This window comes from Arvicanthis niloticus, chromosome 11 (genome assembly GCF_011762505.2).
Source record: "Arvicanthis niloticus isolate mArvNil1 chromosome 11, mArvNil1.pat.X, whole genome shotgun sequence".
Lineage (NCBI taxonomy): Eukaryota > Metazoa > Chordata > Mammalia > Rodentia > Muridae > Arvicanthis > Arvicanthis niloticus.
The window spans coordinates 14,286,996-14,296,808 of NC_047668.1; the positions used below are offsets into that span (position 1 = coordinate 14,286,996).

Consider the following 9,813-nt stretch of genomic DNA (forward strand, 5'->3'; position numbering starts at 1 on the left):
GTCCAGTGGTTCAGAGTGTCTACTCCTTTTGCCGGAGACTTGAGTTTAGTTCCCAGCACCCATGTTGCTGGCTCACAATTGCCTGCAACCTCAGCTCCATGGGATCTGACTCCATCTTCTGGCCCCTGTGGGCAAGTGCATTCACATGTGCACGCCTCTCCCACACTTACACATAATTACACATAAGAATAAAAATCTTTAAAAGGATTTAAAAGAAAATTACCTGTTAGGGTTGACAAGTAGGATGAAGTTGATTTCAAATAAAGAAAAGTTGATTTCCATGAAGTTTCTTGTAAATGTTAGCAGTTCACCCTGTGGAGTTTTGCTTTCTACCTCCATGGGCCTCCCTTCAGCACATACAGTGAAGTTGCTCTTAGTTCCTCTTTGTCTTGCCTCTCTGCTGGCCAGTGTTGAACAGAGAGTAATTGGAGCACTTGCCTTGCCTTTTATCTTAAAGGTAATGTTTTCCAGCACCCCACTGTCTGTCTGCTGTTTGCTGCATGGTTATCATCATAAACGTTTTATTGTATTGGATAAGTTTTCATCCATTCTGAGTGTGTTACTATTCTTTAAAAAAAAATTATGAGAAGGAAGTTGTCGCCTTTTCTCCCACCCCACCACCTGAGGCTGTGGTGCATGATTAAAGAGTGTCCCGGGTTCCACTGGGGAAGGTTCTCCTGAGGAAGGTTACCTGGCATACAGATGCTCTCAGTAAGATTCGGGAGGAGTCTGACATGTGGAAAATCAGAGAACTACAGAATGGATGTCTACCAGATGGAGGATGCCTACAAGGGGACAAGAAGAAACCCAGTACCCAGCAGCTCAAGTCAGGTGAGAAGTGATGGTTTTGATAAAGTCAGAGAGACTACTGGAGGTCAAAGAATGAAATTTCTGGGGTCCTGGAAGATGATTTTCTTAAGGCTAAATCCTGAAACAAGAAGTTATGTGATTACGGATCCAGTATAGCAGACAGATGGGGTCACAATGGTTATAAAGAGGTGTGTCCTGAGGAGTTTGAAACAGACAGTGGTGATCAGCAAGACATTACCAATGGGGGGAAAATCCCCAGGGCAAAATCATCTGCTCACAAATCCCAAAAACATAAGAAGTCAAAAAAATTCCATAGGAAGAAGCAGGAAAAACAGTCACACATACACACACACACACACACACACACACACACACACACACACACTAAAACAGAAAAAAAAACAAAAAGGAAGCTATGGACATAATGGCAGATTCTTCAAGTGAATTCTCAGAAGAAACTTGAGCTTCTAGTACCGGGGAAAAGGAAGAAACCACACAAGAGCAAGGAAAAGTCTCTTTAAAATTCTTTACCTTTATGGGGAGAAAGTGATACTGAGGTATCTCAGTCAGATGATTTCGCAACTAGCAATTCTGAGGAAATCAAGGAAAGAGACGCTAAGAAAACCAAAAGGAAAAAGAAAGAGAAAAGCGTCCATTTTCCTGTGCCTGAGCCTGAGGTACAGGAGAGGACAAGCAAGTGCAGGAATCTGGAAAGAGCTGCTGAGGGCTCAGGGGATGACTAAGTGGGAGAGTGGCAGTCCTGTTTCCCACTGACTCTGGTTGTCTGCTGCTCTTAAAAATGTGGAGTTGCTGGTGACTCCTTCAGAACAGGAGTCTGAGGTCAGAGGTCAGAGGTCAGAGGTCAGAAGTCAGAGTTGTCCTGCCACAGATACCTTTTAACTATTTTGTCTTGTTAATCTCCATCCCTTTTTGTTGTTAATAGGGAATCTGGTATTTTCTTAAGGTTTCTTGAAGAGATTATTATTATTTTTTTTCAATCAATCGCTTAGGGTAGAAATACCTATACAGCAAATTAAAGCTGAACTCAATAGTGACCTGGGCACACCGATTGGAATGGGATTTGGGGGACTCAAGAGTTCAGGATGAAGGAGGAGGACTGCAGTAGTGTTGAATAGAACGGTTTTGACAAGGAGACCTTGCTGTTTATGCAGGAGGTACGGTCTTCGGCTTTGGTTCTTCTGCAGCTGGGTCCTATAGGCATCTAGTTTACTTAGTGAGGAAATAGTTATAAGGACAAATCTTTTCCCTTCATGGTAATATCTACAGACCGACTGCTAAGGAACCTAGGGTTTTCTGCCTAACTCCCCTGCTGGCAGGGTCTACAGCTACGTTTAGCATAACCCAAACATAACAGTAACTGGGTAGTAAATGTTTTTCTAGTGCCATTGCTGTATATTGCCTAAATGGGCTTGTGTTTGAAATTAGCTGTTTAGTTGTCCTATCTATCAAATGGAAAGAATCGGGAAGGAGTCATGTTGCCGGTGATACTTTCAAAGAGATCCAGGGCATCGGCCATCTAATGGTCTTCTGTTTTTCTTTTTGCCAAGTTGGGGATTGAACCGAAGGCCTCGGGTACACTAGGCAGGTGCTCTACCATTGAGCCATACCCCCAGTCCTGTTGTTCTCCTTGCTCGTTTCTAATTCTATTAATGGATTTTAGATTTTCCCGGAAACCAGTTGAATCAATTCCAAAATGAAGCACACTTCTCAGGGACATACCCGATTCCCAGTCTGATTTTGTGTTTTGATTATAAAAAACATACTATTTCCCCCTGCTATATACTGTGATCCTGACATTAAAAGAAACCAAAATACCACTGGAAAGTGGCTAGCAGAACAGTTGACTTTTCATTAAGAGGAAAGATACAGTGACATTGTCAGGGTTTTTGCTTTGAGGTTGTCACTTTGGTTCTGAGTGAAATGCATGAAAACTCCAGACTGTGGGTCATGGTTCTGCCACTGACTGATTGAGTTCTAGAGCAGGTTAGCTAACTTCTGGCCTTACTTTTTGCATGTGTAATACAAAGACACTTCATGGCTAGCATGACAGACACCAGCAATAGACTACAACAATGCTGACATCCCACGAAGCGGCATTTTATAGTTCTAACTAAATCTGTGCTCTTTATGGAGCATATTTCTAATAAAATGCTTGTTCTTAAAATAAAAAAATAAAAGTTATGAAGCTATCTTTTGTCATGACTTTCTACTAGAACACACATGATTATGTTTTTTTCTCATTTATTAATATGATCAATATTTTCTTTCTTTTTTTATTGGATATTTTCTGTTTACATTTCAAATGTTTTTCCCTTTCTAGGTCTCTCCTTCTGAACCCCCCTATCCCATCACCCTCCCCCTGCCTCCCCCTGCCTCCCCCTGCCTCCCCCTGCCTCCCCCTGCCTCCCCCTGCCTCCCCCTGCCTCCCCCTGCCTCCCCTGCCTCCCCCTGCCTCCCCTGCCTCCCCCTTTCTCCCCCTGCCTCCCCCTTTCTCCCCCTGCCTCCCCCTGCCTCCCCCTGCCTCTGTGAGGGTGCTCCCCCCCACTTCTGTCTTCCTGCCCTGGCATTCCCCTACACTGGGGCATTGAACCCCCTCAGGGCCTCTCTTCTCACTGATGCCCGACAAGACCATCCTCTGCCACCTTTGTGGCCAGAGCCATGGGTCGCTGCATGTGTACTCTTCCGTTGGTGGTCCAGTCCCCGGGAGCTCTGGGGGGTCTGGCCAGATGACAGTGTTGATGACCAATATTTTCTAATGTTACATCATGCTTGCCTTCACTTTGTTGTTGTGTGATCCTGGGAAAGGAACCTAGGACCTCTTACATGCCAGACCATCTTTGTGTTCATGAGATGGTCACTCTAATTATGATGTTTTTATATGTTACTTAAACCAATTTGCTAATTAAAATATTCTCACATTTATGGCTTGTGATATTCACTTCCTTATTGTTCTTAGTGGGCTTTGATGCCAAGAAGGCTTTTTTAATATATATATATATATATAGTTTTAAAGATTTAATTTTCTTGAAGAAGATTCAGGTTCACAGCCAAATTGAAAAGAAAGCACAGAAACTTCCCATATACCCATGGTCTTTAGTCTATGGATAGTCCTCACCATTATGGCTATTTCCTACCCGAATAGCACATTTGTTACAGCTGATGACCTACATGAACACAGCATAGTCACCCCAAGTTCTGTGACTCTCAGTCAGTCTCATTCCTGCAGCTGTGCATCGAGGGGGAGGTTTACATGCATGTATCCTGGCAGGTGTCTACTCTTCAGGTGTGGATTGTCCTCTGTATAAAAATATTTTGCTAGCCTAAAAATCCTTTGTGCTTGGGACATTCGTGCCCTTGTTCCTTCCATCTGAGATTGCTTAAGTAAGAAGAGTGAGACAAAGGCGAGATGCAGATACGAGAAAAAAGGTGAGTTAGGCTAGAATGCAAGATTTATGCCAACTCCCGTGAGCATTCTCACACGGCTAGGAGGTTGGCCTCGAGTCTCTTAGCAATGAATTTAAATCAGTTTCATGACTCACAGAAATCAGCTAGATAGAATCAAGAAAGCTGTTGAGAAACAGAACAAGATTTTTATGAGGTGACCCCAAAATGGGCAAGGGACTGTTTGTGAAGTTCGATTACCTGAGTTCCAAGCCCATTTTACAGTTTGCTGGCTATGTCTTTCATACAAGTCGCCTAATCTCTGAGAGGTCCAGTTTGCACACATGTTAAGATGATTATGGTATCTACTCACCGATGTGCTTCGCTGGCTAAATGAATCAACACACATTAATTGCTTTGTAAAGTAATTTTTTTTTTCGGGGACTCAACAAACACTAACCAGTTTATTTTTGTTACTGAGAACAGAACAAAAATTTCCCCTGAGAAAATACTGTTTGCTGAGGACAGTGATCCTAACAAAATCCTTGAAAGGATTATTATTATTCTGTCATTTCAGGTATGTACATCTCTCTGGACAAACTTTCACAAGTATTGCTTTCCCACCTAACTTGCTCAGTTTTGGGTGCAGTGAATACCTAGGACACAGACACATAAGCATGTACTTTTGAAACTGGTAGGTTATAAATGAAGACCACCTTACTTCTCTATGGTTCAGAATGAGGGCATCATCTCTCTTTTGGTAGGTCTGAGTATACTGCAATGCAGTCAAGAGTGGCCAGTGCCCTATACTGCATTTTATCTTGGGAAAAATTAAAATCACATACTGTTAAACTATCACTGTGATGACCATAAATTATTAAGTGAGTTTAGGTACCAGTATCAGTTACTTTTCTCAATAGCATAACATAATGCCTGATCTCTGCAACTCAGGAAGGAGAGGTTTATTTTGATTCACAGTTCAGGGAGTACAGTCCACCATGGAGGGAAAACATGGCTAGGGTGACATCCAGAGACTTTTTGCTCACATCTCAGAACCAAAACCAGAGACAAAGGGATGGAGGAAAACGGGAGGAGTTAATGGCTTTCTGAAGTTTTTTCTTTTTGATTCCATTAGGGACCCCCACCCATGGAATGTGCTACCCATACTCAGCCCACAGACAGTACATCTCAGTGAATCCTCTCTGGAAACATTCTCATAGAATCACTCAAAGGCGTGTCTCACTAATGCCCTACATTTCTTAAGCCAATTAAGTTGACAATCAACACCATTATGATACCTAAATGAATTAACTTACTGAGCTGGATAACTGACTGCACCACATTCCAGTCAAATGGTTGAGTACCCTCAAGTTATCACACTTGAGTTCACTATGTGCTGAACAACCACAGCCGGGTGAGTTGTGCAACTCCCAAGTGGTAGCACTGAGATTCACAGCACATGGGTTGGCTCTTAAGTCCAAGCATAAGTGAGATGCCTCCACAAAAGAATGAGTTCATTTTAGAATAAATAACTTGGGTGTAGCCCTTGTTTGTGGCAGAAATTGTATACCTGGCTGCTATAGTCCAAATGACACTCATTGCAAGTTTCTCTTTAGTTCTGTCCAGGAGCCATCCTCTTGTACCACATGACTCCTTTTAAAATGAGCTTCAGTGAGTCTCTGAGGAAATCTTGTCACTTCGTTGGAGGTCCATCTGTTCATTCATGAATGGTATCTGACAGGGTCTCCTTGTGTTCACTACAAATCTTGACTGTCTAAGGTCTTAGTGATGTGCACTCTACCATGGAAGATACAGAAAAAAATTAAGCATTATAATGAGGGGAATGGAAAAAATGTGGACTTTGAATTGAGGTGGGTGAGTGTGGGAAGGAACTGGAGAGGACTGGAAACAGGAGCTGCTCTGCATGTGCATAAAGGACCTCAACGGCAGGCCAGTGCTCTGAGGGAAGACAATGCCCCTCATCCTTAGCTCAGAGCATCACAAAGCATTGCCGTGTTCTTCTCAGTATGTCACTCCAGGAGTCTCGTGGTTTGAGTTGGTTCTGTCTGTATGTCTCCACTGCAAAGTTACCATGCTGTGGCTTGAGAGTTTGAGATTATTATATATCTTATTCTGTCCTTTCTTTCTCCTCTGATATAGAGATTGATGTCTATAAATGAGCAGTTATTGGATGCCATTTGGAGAATAAACAGTGCATTCAACTCCTTGATTTTGTCCCACCACTCTGCATCCAGAAGTCCTTTGGTCCTCAGAGGTCAAATACCACCAAGGACCTTGCCAAATTCAAGGAAATGCAACTAAAGACCTAAAGCATGTTACTTGGCAAAAGTATCCCCAGGTTGACTGGCTTTTTCCCACATCTAACAGGCTAAGCTCATACAGCCCAGGGTGGAACTCTGGCCAATTCCTGGAATTCTGAAACATTTCAGATTTTCTGGGTCAGGTCCCTTGTGTCTAGGTGGGGCTCAGTAGTGAGTCATGTGTACAAAGAATCAAGAGGTATCTTTACAAAGTGTGGTTTCTGGTAGCTGAGGGTTTGAGTGGCCTGAGGGTCCTATCTTTCAGTCATGAAAGAATCCACAGGAAAATCACTTTCTGAAAGTAATTTGAGAGGTGGCCCCATGACCTCAAAGGAAAGGCAAAAAGATGGTCTAAACTACAGTCTGTACAGGGCAGAAAGGTAGTCCATATAGCCAAGGCTCTGAAGGCTGACCACTTTGTCATTCAAGACAAGGACATCCTAATAACATGGTCTTCTTGTAGAAAAAAATTTTTAAAATGGACTTGAGACTGCTGAATCCTTCTGTATATTTGAAAAACAAGGCATCGGGGTTGTCCTGACGTGTAGTTGAAACTGAAAAAGAGGCTTTCTTGTGTGGGCCTGTGTTGCTTAATGCAACTGACTGGGAGGTGTGTGTGTGTGTGTGTGTGTGTGTGTGTGTGTGTGTGTGTGTAGCAGAGACTGGCCATGTGGCTCAGTGGTGGTTGAGAGCATTGGGTGGTCTTGCAAATGACCTTTTTCCGGCCTCTATGGGTACTGCATAAATGTGATATCTGACATGCATGCAGGCAAAGCACTCATACACACAAGATAAAAAATAATAATTTTAAAAAAAATGGCTGTCTTTAACCCTTCTAGTAAAGGCAGAGAGCCCTACAAAAAGAGAACCTTCCCTTGGGCCTATTGAACTGAAGAGGGACACAGAGACATGGGTAACATATACTAGATGATGATCAGAGTGGGAATGGAAAGCCTGGAATGGAATCCTTCTTGTTCTCCTCCCTCGGGAATGAAATCTTGAGTCAGGCATCTCAGTGTCCTCTCTCTCTCCCTGTCATGAGTCCATCTGCCTTTCCAAGTGTCCCATGATTGCTGTTGGCATAGTCATTCATACTTCCCCTTAGTGAAGATGTTAATTGTTCTGTTTTCTTCCACTCGGTCAGTTGCATACGTGCCCTTTCTCACACAAACTCTGGAGCCTTTGAGCAATTCTATTATTGTAGAAAAGCTTTCCATTGCTCTGTATTTATTTATATCTCTATGAAATTTATGGGTTCTTATTTTTTTTTGTTCCATGAATCATAATTCATTACTACTATTATTTATTTTGGTGCTCAAAATATCTCGGACTTGATGAAATCTTGTAGTCTGTTATCCCAATACTTTATTGTGAACTTAAGGACAGAATCAATATTAGGCTGTCTTGGAAACTCCTTTGCCAATGAAATTAGTCCAGTACTTTTCACATTAGCTTTGATCAGATCTTTAAAACAAGGATAGGAAGCAGCTAAGTTCTTTGCCAAAACATCACAAAGAATGGTCTCTAGCTCAGTGGCTAATGTTGTTTCCCTCTGAGACTTTTTGAGCAGGTCCTCTATAGTCTACATGGCTTAGCACTACTAGGATGGCCCATTGACAGTGATAGACCTCTTTCAGAGTCCAAATGCCCAAACTATTCCTTTTGTGAAGGTCAGGGCTCACACAGCAAGACCCAACTCCTGATACCAACTCTTAGTTACTTTTTTTTTTTTTTTTTTTTTTCTGTGACAAAAGACCACGACCAAGGAAACTTATAGAAAAAAAAAAGTTTATTGGAGCTCACAGTTTCATAGGGTGAGTCCATGATCATTGTGGCAGGGAGGGGAGCATGGCAGCAGGCAGACATGTACACATTTTGTATGCACAATCATTTATTCATGTATTGTGTGCATGTACATATGTGGAAATCAGAGGACAACTTGCAGGAATCAGTTCTCTCTATGTGGGTCTTGGGGATGGAACTCTGATCATCTGGCTTGCTGGCAACTGCCTTTCCCTCTGAGTCCATGGTTTAAAGCCTCTATGAAATGGGCATAATTGAGGAAGTCAAGGGGTGGTAGGAAGAATGAGAGACAGGACGTTAGAATCTGGTTAGGGGTTGGGCTTTCTTCCATTACACTTCTTGTTGATTAATATAAAATCCAATGAGAAGCCAGGTGTGGCTGTCTGTGCCTTTGATTATGTCAGCAGAGGCAGGTGGATCTCTGTGGGTTTAGGTCAGCCTGGTCTACATAGTGAGTTTTAGGTGAGCCAGGCTTACATAGTGAGACCCCGTCTTAAAAAATATTTTAAAAATTCACTGAAACATTAAGTATAAGGGAAAGTAAAAACTCAGAAAGCAAGTTAAAAATTTTAGATTGCAATGAGAAAGGGGGTGTGCATGGAGAAGAAAAGCTCCATCAAGTCCTGTCAGGCCAGGGTTAGATTTTAAAAGGACAACATAAGTTGGCATGGTGGCTCACACTTGTAATTCCAGCACTTAGGAGACTAAGACAGGAGGATCCTGTGAGTTTGAGGCCAATCTGAACTGCATGAATAGTTCCAGGTTTCAGAGTTTGATCCTGTCATAGAAACCCCTATAGAATAAGCACCACATTCTTGAGTCATAGAACATGGTAAAATCAAGATGGTCTTGTCTTGGAAGCTTCATATCTTGCTAGCTTTCACAGTGCTGGGAGGTACTACTGGGTAAAGAAATACACGAGTCTTACATAGCTGTTCAATCTCTGAGCTCCAATGATGACTGCCCAGGCAAGACATGCCCACTAATGCAGCAATATCACAAACATCACAGGAATAACCAACTACTCTTTTATTAGATTTAAGACATGTTTCACAATACAAAACCCATGCCTGGAATCATTATTGAACCCAGAGCTTATGGCTAGACATAGACGAGATCCTAGCATTATTCTGTTAAATGGCTATAGGATTAAACTAACCCCTAACTATTATGTCCACAGATTGAGGCATCTCTCAACTCTCCTCAAAGAGGCTTCTGTTTGCAGTAGATGACAACTCAGAGATTCACAACTGACCAAAGTACAGAGAATAAGAGTCTGAAATATATTCAGTTTTAAATGGAAGTGTGTGTGTGTGTGTGACATTTCCTCTTCCAAAGGCTCAGTAATCACTGTGGAAGAGGAGGCTGTACAGGCTAGATACAGTGGACAACTATGTGGAAACAGCGTTTTCTGGGCAAAGCAAGGCAGATGCACATACAACTTTACATTTGCAACAGCATGAGTAAGCCATGTGCA

The 9,813-nt window shown here is 42.4% G+C and overlaps 1 pseudogene; it reads left to right on the forward strand.

Moving 5' to 3' along the window:
* The first annotated feature begins 734 nt into the window (after nucleotides 1–734).
* LOC117717347 (uncharacterized) lies at nucleotides 735–1,553 on the forward strand (annotated as a pseudogene).
* The last annotated feature ends 8,260 nt before the right edge of the window (nucleotides 1,554–9,813 follow it).